Here is a 17906-nt window from a genome sequence, read left to right as displayed (position 1 = left end):
TGTCCGTGTAAAGTCCCCGGGCAGACACCGCCAGTCGACCTTCTTCAACACTCGTACTGTCTTGCCCCGCACATTTCCCTCTCCCTCCTCAACGCCGCTACTCAACGCCACCTATACTGGCTGAAGACCAGAGGGCTCCAGAAGAGTAGGGACGGTTTAAAATAGTTTTCTTCTTGGCTTGATTTTTTGCAGTTTAAGCTATATTACACTGAATGACTATATGGAAGAGCAGACAACGCGGAGCCCGGTGTTTCCTACGCGCATCGGCGTTTATTTGCTAGAGTTCTTGTTGTACAAATGAAAGACCTTGTATACATTCCGCTGGCCATATTTTGTTATCGGAATGTTTGTGCTGCTCCGAAACACATATTTCAGCACCATTTTACTTGTGCGTACATTTTCTCAGTTGGCGATGTCCGGAAGCCCCTCGTCGCTGAGGAGTAGTTGTTAGTTCAGTTGCTACTTGATGTTGGTTTTGAACTTCTGTGCTGGAATGGGTAAACCAGCCCTCCTTCCCCTGCATCTTCTTCACAAGACCGTAGAAACCCCTTCGCGGTGGCACAGTGGATAAGGCATTGAACTGCTTATCATCTCAAGGACTCAGATTCGATCATGGTTCCGTTTGGCTTTTTAGATGCGGGCGAGAAGCGAAAACGCCCGTGTACCGACATTTAGACGACAGTTAAAGGTCCCCAGGTTGTAAAAGTTAATCCTGAGCCCTCTACTTCACCGCACCACATAGCCCAGGTGCAGCTTTGGCACGCTTCACCCAACAATCGATTGAAAAGACTGTAGAAGTGATTTTTGGTCGAAACTGCGGCACATTTCTCAATTGTGAATGAGCTTTTCGCATTTGTCGCATTTCAACATTTTCACAGCCATGTGAACTACGTAACCAGCAACATTGCCAATGATTGGAATGACATACATCAGCTTTTACAGCGCTTGCTGGGTCTCAAGAATGCTGAATTGTCCGCCTTACGCGGCTGCCGGGAGTTGGGGATCTTCCCGGGTTTGATCTTGGTCGTTGTCGATTGCAGATACGGTGCTAATTTTTGGTAGCGCGCTCTGCGGTTGCCACGTGGTCTCCCACTCAAACGTGTGTGTTGCGGACAAATGATATTGCGAGACAGCAAACCACTTGTAAAATCTAAAACGGGGTTCTGGAAGTTCTGACAGTAATTTCCATGTAGCACAAAGGACATATTGCGTTACTCAAAGCAAATTTAACAGAATGTTTCTGTAATCTAATGAAAACAATGTTTGTCTCGTCACACAAAGTACGTGAATGCGCTCTCTTTTCCTTCAGTAGCTGAAACCAGATCAAGAAATAGCACAAAAACGTAACGCCAGGGCCCGACCGAGAAGAAAAGATGGGCTTTGAAAGTCATCACTACGTCTCAATCTTGTGAAGGGAATTGGCATGTTGAACATATTTTTAAATCTTTCTATTAGAGCGATGGAACTGCGGCTCTTTCGTGGAGCTTTAGATTGCAAAGGACTCTGATGACTCGAAGTGCGTTCGGACGGAACTAGAATACCTGCAAACAGCGTCGTAGGGGTGGGGGGGTTTCCATGTAGGAACATCCCCTGAAATTTGTTGACTGCCTTATTTTTTCACCTCATTTCATGGTTTGTTTTTCTACCAGGCTATGTACACACAGCACTGATAAACTAAATTAAAAAAAATCCGGGAAGGTTGTACTCACGCGTAAGACTTGAATGGCGGTGCTGTTATAGGTGAGCATTGCCGGTCACAAAGTTAAGTTTCAGTATTTTTGTTGATTTGCATAGTTGCGGTGCTAGTACGCGTCGTCATATGCATCGAACGGGTCGTCGCCTTCATTGCCGGGAGGGGTGGATGCCAAGTCATCCTCGGCATGGTAAACTTTCACCAGCTCTTCGTCATTGACTCGAGGCGGCGGTGGCGGGATCTGCAAGTCGTCTCGGGAAGGAGTGGCACACTCGTAGCCCTGTATCCACTTATACGTAATAGTTTCAAGACAATGTGGTGGCCAGAGTGCCATTTCCCAAATAGGAGGTATTTTCATATTTACCATTAGCGCTGGAGTTTTTTTTACATGCGCTGAAGCGCTTGATGACAGCGCTGTAGTTTTTTTTTTATTTTGCTAAAGCCACTGCGCGAGCCGGGGTCTCAGCAGTTGCGGCGAGGCACGCGCTCACGAGAGGTCGGTATATGCTGGCTCCTCGGGGATTTATGGCAGTTTTGTAGCGTGAGCTACACTGGCCGAGGTTGAGCAGTTGCGCGTGGCTCCTGAAGAGCCGTGCTGCGCATGTGCGAGGAGCAATGACGTCACGCGGCGCACAGAACGTTGCTGGCTGCCCGGCGTCTCTCACACACCCCACGCGCCCAGCGTCTTCGCCGACCTCCGTTCCGCTCTTGGCGGCCCGGTCCACTTGATCACCCGAAGGGTGGCCGGGCGTGGAACCGATGGCTCTTGCGTCGCGGCAACACCGCCGTGCGCCTGTGGAACCAGCTTAGCTCTTGGGCAATAGGTGACGCTGCGCTAGATCCGCTTGATAAATATACATGTGTCGCATAATACGTATACCGTGTGTGTGTCATTGAAGCAGCAGTAAGCATGATAAAATATACTTGTGTCACATAATTTGTATACCGTGTGTGTGTGTGTCATAAAGCAGCAGTAAAAATGATAATCTAATCCTAGACAACCAGGAAAGCTAAGAATAACCAGCTGAACTTTAGCTCACGCTATGTATAACCTTGCATAGCCGAGCTAAGCCACTACTAATTTTTTTTTGCTAAAGCCACTGCGCGTGGCGGGGACACTCGCGGCCGCCGCGACGCACGCGCTCACGAGCCCTCAGCATTTTCTTTGTACTTTTTCCTTCAACGGCGGAGATACGGCCACTTACAACAGCTCCGCTGTCAAAATTGGCCCAGCTTGCACTAGTAGTACGAGGCTGGAGAACCAGCAGAGCTGGTGGCCCCTCTCCCTCCGTCGGAGACTCGGCTGTTGCACCACAGATGGATTTCTTGAACTTGCCGCTGAAATTACTCTATGTCTGAAACGCCCAGGTCATTTTGTCCGCAGGATATCACATCTTTCCAAAAGTAGACCGAGTTAGGCCGCGCTAGAACCCGCGGCAAACCGCTTCGCTTTCTAGGCGTTTGTAGCGTGAACACGGCGTCTGTGCTCCCCACTTCAGGCGCGACCGCACATAAACTGGCGAGGAGAGCAGCACGCGAGAGATAACGTCACCAACTCTTGGCAGGGTGTTGTGGAAGGTAGAGCTGGCCGATGCCGGGCGCCGTGAAAGCAAACATTTGATTTTAAATGCAGAGCCATTTCTTTAACTCACGATGTTATGCGTCCGTAAGTCGGCGTCCGCAGCCAGCCAGCATGTGCGCCCCTCCCCCGCTCCTCCTCGCTCTCAACAACAGGTGCGGGCGCGCATGCGTGTGCTCCGGCGCTGAAAGAGGCGTTGCATCCAAAATGTTAGGAGGGAGCATGACGTCAGGCGGCACAGCTTTGACAAGCCAACCTCCTCTGACGCCGCATTCTCCTCTCCTCGGGCTCCTCCCGCGCTATGCATTATGGAAGATGCACCACTCTCAGGCCCGCGGTAGCATTTAGTGGCTCCGGCTGGCTGCCAGTGGAGGAGGAGGCGAGTGGCGTTGCCGAAGGCGCCGTACGCGATTTTTCGCCAGCGTTGCGCTCCCACCCTCGTATCCCTCGTATCGTGGAAGTACTGTCGCTGTTCAAAGCGACACGATACGTAGATCCCATGCTCACGGAGCACCTTCACAAGCTGCGAGCCGAATTTGACGCTTACCGCTGGAACCACGACCGGCTTTGCTCGAACGCGCCGCTGTAAACATTCATAAGCACGGAGCGGCCTACGGGTGCGTGGTGTTTGCCAGGTGTGCTTTGACGATTGCGTTTCCAATTTTGCTGGGAGTTATCGCGCCACCTTTTCTTTACATCATAGCGCTGTAACAAGTGTCCCATCAGCTGAGAGGTTGTGCGAGAAGCTTTGGTTTCGCTCGCGTGCGCATTTGCATACATTCGCCTTATCGGTGCTCCGGCATGGTGGCACGTTGTACATGCCACAATTGTCGTGACGATGTCTGTTTTGCGTTGCTGTCTTCTTTAGTGCATTAGAAAAGAAAAGGTGCAGAACCACTGACGTTGGGTGCGGGCGCGGGAAGAAAAAATCATTTTCCGCCTCGCGTCGCAGGCAGAACGCGGGCTGGTTGTCCGAGTACTGCTCAATCCGTGAGACAGGTATATGGGTAACGAACGCTAAATTACGCCTGGGAGGTGAAAATATAAAATTACGAGAATCAAGGGAGTGAGGTGAGTTTGTGAAATAAAATGTGAGGCACGGATGTCGTACTCTGACATCTCCGCTTTTGCACTGCGGCGGAACACGACACTTCGACTGCGGCGCACTTCGATGGATCCCAGAGCTCAATAAATAAACATGTTTTCTATCTCTCCCGTCCGAACACTTTGCCTGCACGATCAGCCCGCTGCGCGTTTAGGGTTGCAGGCAGCGCTGCGCGCAACGCCCGGACGGGGACTCGTCGCCGAAACCCGAATACCCGGACGCCCCGGCAACCAAACGGAACGACGCAGCATAGCGCGGGCAGGCGGGCGGCCGCATGAGGCGGAAAGAACTACCGCTTGCCTATCACGTGAGGCAGGGCATCTCCCATCAGTCTTTCCTTGCTTCACGATAGTCACGTGACGCTCCCTCTTAAACTTTTCTTTCCTCCATGGTTGCAGCAGCAGGTGCTACCTCCTCTCCTTCTACTGCGCGCGCTACGAATATACTCGTTGCCCGAGCGAAGGATCCGCGGCCCGACGTTGACGTTTGGCCGCGGCTTCTCGTGCATGAAGTTCGGCGTCGGCAGCGCGCTTCAGACGCTTGCGTTCGGCGTCGGCAGCTCGCCGTCTCGATCCAACCGATTGCCCCGCAGAGAGGGTGGGGTGCAAACGATGGCAATAAATAGCACGTTACGTACTTACGTCTCTCGTCTCTCTCTCTCTCTCTCTCTCTCTCTCGTCTCGCAACCCAACTACCCAACCCCTACGACAACAACTACCACCCACCGCCAACTACCACAACCTACGCCACGTGACCACCCCCAATGCTCTGCATTAACTCGTGTCCCTCGCGCGGGGGCATGCGACGGAGGATTTTTAAAGACGATAGTCTTTCTTGGGCTACTTAAACCCAGAAATTTTGGTCTGTCTGTATGTCTGCATGACTGTCTGTCTGTCCGTCTGTCTGTCTGTGACTCGATTCAGCCACCCGGCCAAAGCAAAACAATGCCTGCGCAATAGTCTTATATAGTCACAGCTAAATGTACCCGTCTATGTCCGGTGTAATGTTCATACTTGTCAACATTGTTGAAGAAGAACAAGACATTACGCAAATATGAGACAACAAATCAATACAGAAGTGATATTTGCAGTGTTTCTTTATAAAAACATGAAACATGCTTGACTTTTGCGAAATTAAATACTTCATCAACTGCGAGAAAGAATTCACTCCGCCGTCGCCTGCTGTCGCCCGCGCCACTATAGCTTCTGGCGCCATTTTAAGAAATCAACCGGCAACATTTACGCAAGGTTCCACTAGGTAGGTTCCACGTTCTGCTTGCAACGCACGTGGAGTAGGGAAACGCGGTTCTATAAACGTTGAAGTAGGGCGCCTCGATTAACGCGCGTCTTCGCCGTACGGCAGCGTTCGCATCGAGACACCCGGTTTGGAGCAGTAAAACGCGGGAAATTTAGAATGATTTAAGCAAACCTTTGTCGTCTTTACCTTGGTAGGAGCGCGACGCAAGAGAAACAACATGAGAGGTGAGCGGGAAAGCGAAGGGAGGCATTTAATTCGCAAAGGCCGATAAAGACTATCGTCTTTTGACGGAATTTGCAACGAAAGGAGCAGATACGGGGCTATTTTTCTGACAAAAATGGTTCCTCAGAGCACTGTGTGCACTCGTATTGTTAGTAGATATTGTAGTGACCAAAACTAGTCCTGGGGCTTTATTTAAACACAGAAGTGGCCAAGATATTATTTGGGTGCGTGCTCTCTTGTATTTTTTACCGGTGGCACGTAACACCATCGAAAAATATTTCTCGCTACGCCGCTGCCTGCAAAGCAGGCTTGACATTGTTTCTCAGTATCTGTCTGGGAAATGGCTTTTCTGGACATAGTGTATCCGCTCGAGATTAACTCCTTGCTCTTTAATTAAAATACGCATAAAGCATGTGCCGCATACCCTTGGTGCTTTGTTCAATCTCAGGAAGCGAAAAACGCTGCTTATTTTGCTTTAATCAATTTTTGGGCACGCAGATTAGTAAAGTCACTCAGCACCACTTCAGTCAATCCAATTTATTCTTTAAAACTGCGATCTGTCACTCCTATACCCCGGAGTGAGAGCGATTGCCAGAACCCAAAACTAAATGCTTATATAAGAGAGCGCTCTTGCCGCTATTGTTACTTCCTGATCCTAAAATGATACGTGAAGGGAAAATTCGGTGGCTGGCGCTAAATGGTAAACAGTTAACCATGTCGACAGCTATTCAATGAAACTGCGATAAGACTCTCCTGGCAGCACGCAAATATGGTTGGTGGTAAAGAAAAATGAAAGCCCAGCCAAATACAGGGCGCTACGGAGTAACGATGGAACGGGCTCGTTTTGTGCTTTATTTCTCCTCGTGGCACCCTTTCATTCAATTCTAAGGTGTACCGAAAGCCGTGTTACATTCGGAATTGGCTTAAAATACTTGTATAAGTCCATTGCCTGTCATCACAGTTTTCTGGATTTGATCGCCTCCTTGCCACGGTTTTTGATCAATGACCGTAGGAGCACGCGGATGTTAATGGCACCCTGCAACACTTTTTCAAATTTTTTAAAATCTAAGGTGCTTGCAGAATTTAGTAAACCAACCCATCCAGTAATTATATTAGGGGGTTGCACAGAACCCCAGATAAAAATTGCTGTCCTATGCCCATCAGATCACTTAGAAGCTTGTCCAAAAGATTTTTCTATCGTTCTCGGTATTAGCGTTCTTCGATCGCTGGAATTCCGTCATTGCAGCGTTTATCAGACGGTGCTCTATTACTCTTCCGATAAATGGTTTCACTCTTTTCTTCGTGTCGGGAAGCACTGAGAAAGCCATAGTTTTCGCCAGCATGGACCGGTTCTTCGTGATGTGCTCGTCGCAGCAGAAGCTTTGCTTTTGTGGCTTTCTGTAAAAATAAGCGGTCTAATGCATTCATTGCTGCAACCTAAAGAAAATCGGCTTAATAGTTGCTACACAAGTTTTATGACGTAATTGTAACCGCCGAAAAACGGCAAGCCCGGGGAAATCAGAAAAAGCTTTTGGGCAAGAAAGGAAGAATACTACAGTACGTGAAAGGCAGGCAGGTTAACCAGGCAGGTGGGAAAGGAGGGATTTAAAAAAAAGGGTACATAAAGGCACGTTTCCTAGTTATCTGATGCGCATTGAGCAGTAATTTTGTGCTGAGGAACATTGCGCCTACCTAATCTAAGTACTGGACGTGTTAATTGACTACGTCCTTCAAGCATTGACGTTCTGAAAAAATTTGAAAAAAAAAAAATGTTGCAAGGACTCGCTTTTAAAACCTCTTTGTATAAGAAACTGGCATTGTTGCTGTTGTTATCCCATAGAAAAAATGGCTGTTGCTATAAATAGTACATAAAACCTTCAGAGCCCTTCCCATCTGGGAAGAAGGATGAACAGCGAAGCTTGACGCACTCCATGAAGTGCATCGTACAAAATACGATTGTTTTTATTTGCGATCGAGCATACTTCCTAGCCATTCAGTTGAGTGAACCTTGGAAGAACTAGAGTGTCATTCTAGCGGGCAAACATGGCTCTGTCTGTTCCCCTTCCGTAAAGAAAGAAGCACATGTAATTACAGCATACCGGAATTCGGTAAACCTTACAACTTCTCTGTGAATTACGTAATTCCGAATTGCACACTAAGCTTGCTGTAGTGTTAGTGTTACATTAGCGCCCAATTGGCATATAATTAGTTTTGGGATGCTTCCGATTAAAGAATAGTTACAGCCGCTTTCCATGGACGTCCATGTAGTTACAGCAGACGGTAATTCTCTAACTTTCATGACTGCACTGGGAAATAATGGTGACAGCAAATAAAATTTGGCTAACGGTAGAATCTCCCTAACGGTCAGTTTAAATGTTTTTTTTTTGAAGAAGACAACATTAGATTGTGAACTACAGAAATTTTGCCAGATAATTGGATTTCCTGGCGACGGTCAAGGGTTGAGCAAGTTGGTGCATAATTATAAAAAGGGAAACAGCGCAACACACACGAAACACCAGAAGAAAACGACAACCACGAGTTCTGGTGGTTGTCACTTTCTTCTTGTGTTTTATGTGTGTTGCGCTGTTGCAGTTTTTGTGGTTTTGCTGTAAGATTAAACATTTCTTGTCGGCGCGAGTCTCTCCGTGGACAATGTGTTTTAGATGCAGAGCATCTGATTCACTCGCCTTGTCCCTCCGGCGTCGTCGTCGTTGTTGTCGGCGTTGTCCACCCCTCTGCCATTCTCCTCGCCGCGCGAGCTGCGCTCTCGGCCGCTCTCCGCCGCTCACCCTCTCCTCTCCGATAACGAACACTCTCTCGCGAGGGGCATTGGATTTGATTTGATTTGATTTGATTTGATTGGATTGGATTGGATTGGCTTGGCTTGGCTTGGCTTGGATTCGGTTGGATTGTATTTGGATTGGATTGGATTAAAGTGGATTGTGTTGGATTGTGTTGCGTCATAGCCGCGGCACGTTGCGTCATAGCCGCGGCAGACACGCTGGGGCCGGCGCATGTGCAGTACTCTCTCTTCCGCGGTTTCCTCTCCTTCGGGCGCGCTGCGCATATAACCGGTGTGCCGTTCTCCGGCGAAGCAACATCCACGCTTGGCTCAAACACCTAGAGTCCACGCCGCTTTACAAGTACGCCAACGTCGTCATCGACTGGGACCAGCTTACGCAGTCCCCTCAACGTTATGCGCGCTATAAAACGCGTTCCCTTCGCCGCTCCGCCTATGCGTCGAATCTACACAGGGGTTCCCGCGAGGGGAGGTGGGAGTTTTTTTTTCAGCAACTGGCCATAGACAGCTTCACTGTTAAAACACATTATAGTTTATATGGTAGCTGAACCCTAGTCTCCCGAGTAGGATCCGAGTAAGGTACCACCAAGCTGCCTTAGCAAATTGGCAGAAGCGAAAAAAAGATTCCTAAGTCTAGCTTCGCTGGCGTCATATCACTGAAGAGGTGAACGTTATTGAACCTACACACTGTTACGCATCGGCCAGCGCCGCCGTACTTTCCCGCAGCTCTCCACGGCTGTGCGGCGCAGCCAGCTCGTGCGCCTTTCTGCCGTTAGGCGCGACCATGTCGGTGACAAGTTGCGACAAGCCGCGTCAGACGCTTCGCTTTCGGCGCATTTCGAAACTTCGGCGGCTGCCGACGAGGCTCGTCTCAACGCTTTTCAAGGACACAGGGGCCCCGTCGATCGCAACGGAGTCCTCCTCTCTTCCCTCTCCCCGACTCAACGTGCGCCGAGGCTATGAACGGCTTACGAACTCTGGAAAGAGCGTTGTGTGTGTCTGTGACGTTCGTGGCGTGTTCCCGCTTGTTAGCGTTTTGACTGTTACCGCTTTTGGGTATAAATAGACCCATGCAATCGCTGTAAACTATTCCTGTTAGAGCAGCGAATCGATGCTTTCGCTCTGCTCGAGTCCTGTATTGTAACCTCGCCCGTCGGGGCATTGTTCTTTGGCTTCGGCTTACCTCTCGCTATGAAGTAAACAGTTACGTTAGCCTACCGCTTCTGGACTTCTTCACGGCTGCAACAGCGGCTGGCCGCTCGCATCATACACGCTACCAATCGTAGTGAAGTAAACAGTTACGTTAGCCTACGGCTTCTGGACTTCTTCACGGCTGCAACAGCGGCTGGCCGCTCGCATCATACACGCTACCAATCGTATGTGCTCGGATCGGGTGCCCCCACCCGGTCGCAACAACACCGGCACCGCCAGCGATGAAGAACTCTGATTCTGAGGAAGCTTGGCCGTGAAATGTCGTCCGTCCGCTTGTCAAAATGTTTTGCACCAAAAACAAAAAAAAATGAAAGTGAAGAAAGAAAGGCAAACATGATGTTGCTGTAAACAAGTCTTTGATAAGTATGCTACGATTTCGCCTTTAAAGCACACAGTGGGACTTAAATGTCTCAATGAAGTTTTTTCAGCCGTCCAATGTGGACAACACCCGGTTTTTGCATGATGGGACATATAAGGTTTTCACATCAAAATTAACGTAAAGGTACTTGCTGTACTTGGGTGAAAGTTAAGAACGGCAATAGCTTATGTCGTGTATCACTACGGTGAACCGGCCGACAGAGACGTCGAAGCGCGCGCGTGTTTTGAAAGGACACTGAGATTAATGCGCGACATCATCTGCTTTTAGGTACGGAGTACCTTGGGACCGCACAATGCCCGTCCGCGTCCGTGCGCATAGCATTTACACTCGCAAATATCACACAGGCAGCGGCAGAATTCGAGCCTGTGTCTGTTAGACCAGACAGAGTTAGAGTCAGTCATCTTATTTATTGGGCTACTACCGTAAGTTAGTGCCCGAGAGTCAAACGGCGTACTATCTCGCCTGTAACGAGCGGAGTATCTTAGGACCTCCCAAAGTCCGTCCGCGTCCATCCCTGCGCACCCCCCCATCAAGCGAAAATAAAGTTAAATTAGGTTTCAGCCGTGAGCTGCAGTTTATTTTAGGGAATAATAAAGGAGGAACTCACGGCTCAAATTGAATGGCGGTCGGTGGCAAATCCCATGTCACTCGGGGCGCAACTTGGATGTCATTTCGACTACCCGTACTCCGCACCCTCGCCATCATCCACGGAGTGAAGATGCTGCCATTTTTTTCTGACGTAGCTTGTTTGTCATCGCTGCAGTCATTTATAAGCAAATAAAAAGAAAGGTCACCTAAACAACACGCGTTATGTTCAAAACACTCGCAGTAACGCCCTCTTTGCGCCATAATAAGGAACAGTGGGCTACGGTGATGGACCAAAGAGGAAACTTCTGTTGTCGTTCTTAAAGGGAACGTGAAGATGTTTTAGTATAAAAGAAAAGTTGACCAGCAGCAAGAACACATTGGATAGTTCCCGTGTTCAAAATATTTTCGCAATACCTGCAATAGAATCGGCGCAATGCGCAACCAAAGTGGCCCGAAGCTCCGCCCCAATCTTGACGCGTGATACCGGAAGACAGAAGCGAAAACGAAAACCGGCTGGGAAATGTCATACTTCTGGCCGGGGCAGCCGCCTGTGTCGAAAGGCCGGCAAAGCAGAAAGAACTCACTCAAATTCAATCTTCAATTTTGTTCATTCACGCTGTACTCAAATAAACTCAGACTCAAAAAGCTCGTCTGTTCTCAAAATCACTTGTAATCACTCATTACATACTCATTTGTAATGGCACTCACTTGCACTCAAACACATTTGTCCTCACGAGTAGTCGTACTCAATCTGTACGCATTAGTACTCAACTCTTCTGTACTCACGAACAATCGTACTCAAGTTGTACTCATGAGTACTCAATCATCTTTACTCATGAGTACTCAATCTCTGCTCTTGAGTACTCAATTTGTATTACGAATACTCAACATATCTGTACTGTTAGCTACATAGAAAAAATAAAATGTGTAATGGATTAGAAAAATTGAGGTTGTATATAGATAAGGAGATAGGAGCACGGGAAGAAAATGTCTGAAGCGGTGCACTGTCGTAGGACGACTCACTACGCGCAGGCACGTACACGCGAGAGAGCGAACGGAACGTAAGCACTCGCGTTGCGTCTGGCGTCTGCTTTTTCCCAGGAATAAAAACAACGAAGCCCGGCCTTAAGATAATTCCCGAAAACGCTGTACGCATGGATTCTACTTAGTCAACGTCTACAGCAACCCCAAAGACCATGGCGAAAAATTCAAAGCTTTGCTCAGAGCAGCCAGCAGCCAGGCGCGCCAACACGCCCTGGTCGTGGGGGGTGACTTCAAAGCCCCCCATCAGGCATGGGGCTGTAGCAGAGCCACTGCAAAAGGCAAAGGCCTCATGCAAGATGCTATGGAGCTTGGTTACACGCTAATTACGGACCCCAAACAGCCTACGCGGTCGGGCCTCTCCTCCACGCAGAGGGACACTACCCCCAACCTTACCTTTGTCAAGAACGTAGCTGACATCACGAGGCGCAATACAGGCGACGACCTCGGGAGCGACACTACATCCTACAGATCGAGATACTCGGCGGGGAGGTCGCACACTTGAACACAAGTGGACGGACTGGGACCTCTTCCGACAACACCGACGAGACGGTAGTGGAACGCCAGACATCAACGACCTCGAAGAATGGACGGCAACCATCAAGGCAGACTTTCGTGAGGCCACGAAGACGATAGAGACAGACGACGACATCCCGTGCATCGACAGTAAGCTCGCCCACTTACTTGAGGGCAAGAAGTCGATCAAAGCCAGGTGGAAAAAGCAACGCTGGAACCGCAAGCTCAGAAAGAGGGTGACCGCATTGAGCAAGGCCATTGCGCAGCACTGCGCCCTGTTATGCCGGCAACAATGGCACGAAATCTGCAACCGCGTTGACGGCCAGCTCCACCAAAGTAAGTCATGGTCATTCATCCGCCACTTACGCGACGACACCAAGACCAAGTCGTATCAACAAGATCGTATGGCCAGGCTCATGCATAAGGCGGAAACCAAGCTAGGCAAGGACGAACTCATCAAGCGCATCGGCGCGAAATATCTCCCTGACCACAACACCAAGACGCACTCGGCATACTCGGGAGCACCGAACGACCACCTCGATCGGGACATCACGAAGGAGGAAGTCGAACTCGCCGTCCTAGAGTTAAACACCCGATCAGCCGCGGGTCCTGACGGAATCTCCAACAAGGCCCTCCGAAACCTCGATGAGGCATCGCTAGAAGCCCTTACCCGATATTACAACAAGTGCTGGCGCAGCGGCAGGCTGCCCCATCAATGGAAAAAGGCCAAGACGGTGCTCATACCCAAGCCGGGCAAACCTGCCCACATAGAGAATCTACGCCCCATCGCGCTAACTTCATGCGTGGGGAAGGTTCTCGAGCATGTCCTGGCGAACCGATGGCAGGAATACCTGGAGGAAGCAGAACTCTATCCCAACACCATGATCGGCTTCCGGAGAGGCCTCAGCACACACGAGGCTGTGCTGCAGCTGAAGCACGAAATCCTGGAGCACGAGACCAAAGACAGCTGCGTCATTCTCGGTCTCGACCTTCAAAGCGCCTTCGATCGCGTCAAGCACTGGGCCATCCTAGCTCAGGTATCAAGACTTAACATGGGCCAGCGAAGTTAGGCCTACATAAAGGATTTCCTAACGAACAGACAAGTTGACCTTCACGCGGGCGAGATCGTCCTGCCCACGAAAGGCGTCGGTAGCGTGGGCACCCCCCCAAGGCTCGGTGATTTCTCCGTTCCTGTTCAACATCGTGATGATCACCGTAGCAGAAGCAATATCCAGCGTGCCTACCGTCCATCACACCATTTACGATGACGATATAACACTATGGACAACAGACGGCCCCGATGCCGACATAGAACACCGGCTTCAACGCGCCATCTCATCCATTGAAGACTGCCTTAGAGTAACGGGTCTCCAATGCCCGCCTTCGAATTCAGAATTCCTTGTCTACACCCCTCGCAAAGCGGGCAGACCGTTACTACCCCCAAGAGCTTGCGATCATCTCGCCCTGTACACCGAGACTGGCCAGCGCATTCCCGAAGTTTCCGAGATCCGCATACTCGGCATGCACATTCACAGCAAGGGCGACAAGGCAAACCTCATGAAGAAGCTTGCACTCAAAACAAGTACCCTACGCCTTCTACGCCGAGCCTCCACGGCCCGAGCCAGAATGCGGGAGGACGGCATGATGCGATTAGTAGTCTTTCGCCGTCAGCCACATTGCCTACACGGCGGCGTACCACACGTGCACCACAACCGATAGGGACAAGATAGACGCCATGATACGCAGACTCTACAAACGGGCACTCGGACTACGCGAGTCCACAGGCAACGAGCGCTTCTCCCACCTGGGGTTCGCAACCGCGTCGAAGAAATCATCGAAGCACAACTCGCTGCCTAGCGCGAACGCCTCGCAATCACAAGCACGGGACGCCACATCCTGGAGATCCTCGGCTATGGTCCTCAAGTCACGAGAAGACACCTTTGCAACCTCCCCTACATGACCCGAGCCAATATTCACGTCAGTCCTATTCCTAAGAATATGCACCCTGACCGCAACCTAGAACGCCATCAAGCCCGGGCCACGTTCCACGTGGAGCAATATGGGGCATAGGTCGGCAAAACAGAAAGAACTCACTGAAACTCAATCACATTTTTTTTATTTACGCTGTACTCAATCAAACTCAGACTCAAAAAGTTCGTCTGTTCACAAAATCACTCGTACTCACTCATCAAATACTAATTTGTAATCGTACTCACTTGTACTCAAACTCATTTGTCCTCACGAGTATTCGTACTCAATCTGTACTCATGAGTACTGAATCCGTACTCATGAGTACCCACTCTGTACACATGAGTACTGAATCTGTACTCATGAGTACTCACTCTGTACTCATGAGTACTCAATGAGTACTACTGCTCATGAGTACTACACATGAGTACTACTCATTCTGCACTCATGAGTACTACTCATTCTGCACTCATGAGTACTACTCATTCCGCACTCATGAGTACTCAGTCAGTACTCATGAGTACTCAATTTGTATTACTCACGAATAATCAACTTATCTGCACTGTTAGCTAGGTCGTAGCTCGAATGAAAGACTACGTAGAAAAAATAAATTGTTTAATTGATTAGAAAAACACAGGTTACATATAAATCAGGACAGAGGAATAAAACGTCTGACGCGGTGCACTGTCGTTCGGCGACTTACTGTGTGAAGTCAAGTACACTGTACATGTGAGAAAGCTAAACGGAACGTAAGCACTCGCGTTGCGCCTGGCGTCTCGTCTTGTTCTCAGGCCGGGTCGGGCTCAGGGGAGCTCGGGGCTTGACGGTGCGGCCGTGGCCGTAAACTGCGTCTTTCTGCGTCTTCGGGTGGCAGCTTTTGGCGTCCGTTTTCGTTTCCGGGCGCGCTGATACGTATCCTAATCGTGCTCTGAATCCGCAATGCGCCTGCCCCCAGGCACAATAAAGCGTTCGCGTAGATTGACGTCCATTCGTATCCAAATCACTGTCCGCTTGTTCACAGATGCTCGATGCTGGCGTTTGTTTTTTTTTTGTTCCAGATACTAGAAACTTCGTTAAGAGGGTGTTCGTCTCGTTGAGTTTCGGTGAATTTCAAATCTGCTTGATTTTATTGTGTGGGTGCCGTGGGATTCACTTCGTCAGACCTGAACTTGACAGTGTTTACGGCGTTGCGCTGGTTGCGCCGCTTCGGTCGGCGATTGTGTTCGTGTAGCTCGTCGTGTGCTTGATGCATGTGGGGGCGTAGACGTCTGGTTTGTCCGGTGGCGAGCTGCGCTGTGTAGGGATGGCATTGTTCGGCGCGTTGAGGACGTTGCTTGAATTGACGCGTGCGTTGCGTATGGTGCGGGAGCCGTTTGGCTTTTCGTTTAGTGTGCGGTAGCGGGGCGTTTTCGTAGGGTGGCATGGCTGATCGGTCAAAGTCGTTGCGGCTCCGTGCTCGCAGTCGCCGTGGTTGTTTCGGAAGTGAAACCGTTGTGGTGGGGAAGCGGGTGTAGTTCGTGCCGTCCGTTCGGTCCCACATTCCTCGGCGTCGCAAGCGTGACTTCATCGTCAGGGCATTCGATGCTTTGTCTGGATCGTGTTCATTCGTTGCCGTTCTTGCCGTGTCCGTGTCGTGGCTCAATACCTCGTCTTTTGCCCGTTGTTTCGAGAATGCTATAATCGCTATCTCTCCCATACAAGCAGGCTCCGTTTATCGCGAGTCCGCTTGCTCGCGGTTGCGTCCTCTTGTACGAAATGGTGTTTGTCGTGTGAGTCTCGATTGGAGCGCGGGTGCCGGTGATCTTGTTAATTCTGGCTCGGACATGCCGCATGCGCTGGCCGTGTCGTTGCTCGTTGACGGACCTACTTGCACGAGTGTCATGTCGTTCGTCCGCTGGACTCGGGCGGGAGCAGCGGGTGTCGGAGAGCTCGTTCTTTCCCGTAGGGTTGAACCGCGTGCGCTGGGTCTTTTGTTGCTTGTGGCCAGGTGATTTCGGCGGTTGTAACATTCGCTGTCCAAGTCCGGATAGCACCTGCAGTGGGAGCGGAAGATGTCGCGAACAGCAGTTTCCTCCGTGTGTGCTGGCTTGGTGGCGTTCCGTGTGTTGTGCATTTCGTTCTCCATGGTCAGCTCCACTGGTTCAAGTTGGATGTCGTTCGTCACTTCTGGTGCGTTTCGTGCGCTGTGCGTATCGTTTTATCTAGGAAGCTCCCCTATAATTGGGGTGCGGTCGTTCGCCACGTATGGTGCATTTCGGGCGCCGTGCGTCTTGCTCGCTTGTCGTGGCCATATCCACCAATCCGGATGCGATGTCGTTGGTTGCGTGGACCCGCGCCGGGACAGCACGTGCGGAAAATGTACGTACCGGCTCCGTTGCGTTCCGTGCTCTCAGCGTTCCGTTCGTGTACGTCTGTACCGGAAGAGCGGGTGCCAGAAACGTGGTGCCTTCTGGCTCGTGCGCGCTGCGTACGTTGCGCGTCTCGTTGCTGGAATGACCTGCGCGTGGGCGATGTAGCTCGTGGGCGATGAGCAGAGCAACGTGTGTTCGTGATCTCGCCAGAAATGCACTGACCTTCGATGCGTCTCCGTAATCGTGGCGATTACCTGGGAAAGGTCCGGTGAGCACGCAGTCACAAGTTTGCATGCGTCGTCTCGTTCATGTGCGTGTCGTCGTGCATTCTGCCTGTGCCCGGATCTCGTGCAGTCCAGGCACCGTGGAAAACGTGCGGCCGACTCTCGCCAGTTGTCTCAGAAAACTTTCTCGTTCTTCACGCAGCCTTCTGCTCTCAAACAGCGCCGCTTGCAGGGTCCTCTGCCATTTGTTGTCGGAGGCAGCCTGAAGTAGCGTTGGCACATTCGTTCGTTTGGAGAGATGGCGACGTTCTTCGTTGCCCTCTAGAAGACGCAAGATGATGTCGTCCTTACGGCCAGAGCAGGGTAGCCCTCGTAGTCGTAGTGCGCTCACGAACTGCTGTTTCTTCGTAGAGCATAGGACGTAGCGTCAGCACTGTGTCGACCACTGCTGGCGTGGAGTGCGTCGGTGCCCATGTCCGCGTGCTGCACTCTCGTAGTCGTGGTGCGGTCCGTCTAGGTTGTTCGTCCTCCCGTGGCCTTAAATCAAGATCCTGTCGACTGCAACATCTTAGCTAGGTCGTGGCTCGAATGAAAGGCTAAACAGAAAAAAAAAATGTTTAACTAATTAGAAATACTGAGATTACATATACACCAGGACAGAGGAGCCCGAAAAGAAAACGTCTTACACGGTGCATTGTCGTAGGGCTTCCCACTGCGCGAAGGCACGTACACGGGAGAGAGCGAAACGGGACGTACGCACTCACGTTTTGAATCGTGGGCTGAATCGCGGCTGAATCGCGGGGCAGTTGGCCAGTTGTAGAGAGGGCGCATTATGTACATGAAGCTACTTAACGGCAACCCCAGTAGCTCCCATGTGTATAGCGGGGCGAGATATTAAGTTGCAATAATGAATTATCTTTATGACGGACACAGACAGACAGACTGCCAGGCCAACATTGTCGCGCTCAAGT

Source organism: Haemaphysalis longicornis, unplaced genomic scaffold (assembly GCF_048455015.1).
Source record: "Haemaphysalis longicornis isolate Haplotype H1 unplaced genomic scaffold, Haemaphysalis longicornis Haplotype H1 scaffold_10, whole genome shotgun sequence".
Taxonomy (NCBI): Eukaryota; Metazoa; Arthropoda; class Arachnida; order Ixodida; family Ixodidae; genus Haemaphysalis; species Haemaphysalis longicornis.
Note: the sequence above shows the minus strand (reverse complement) of the source record.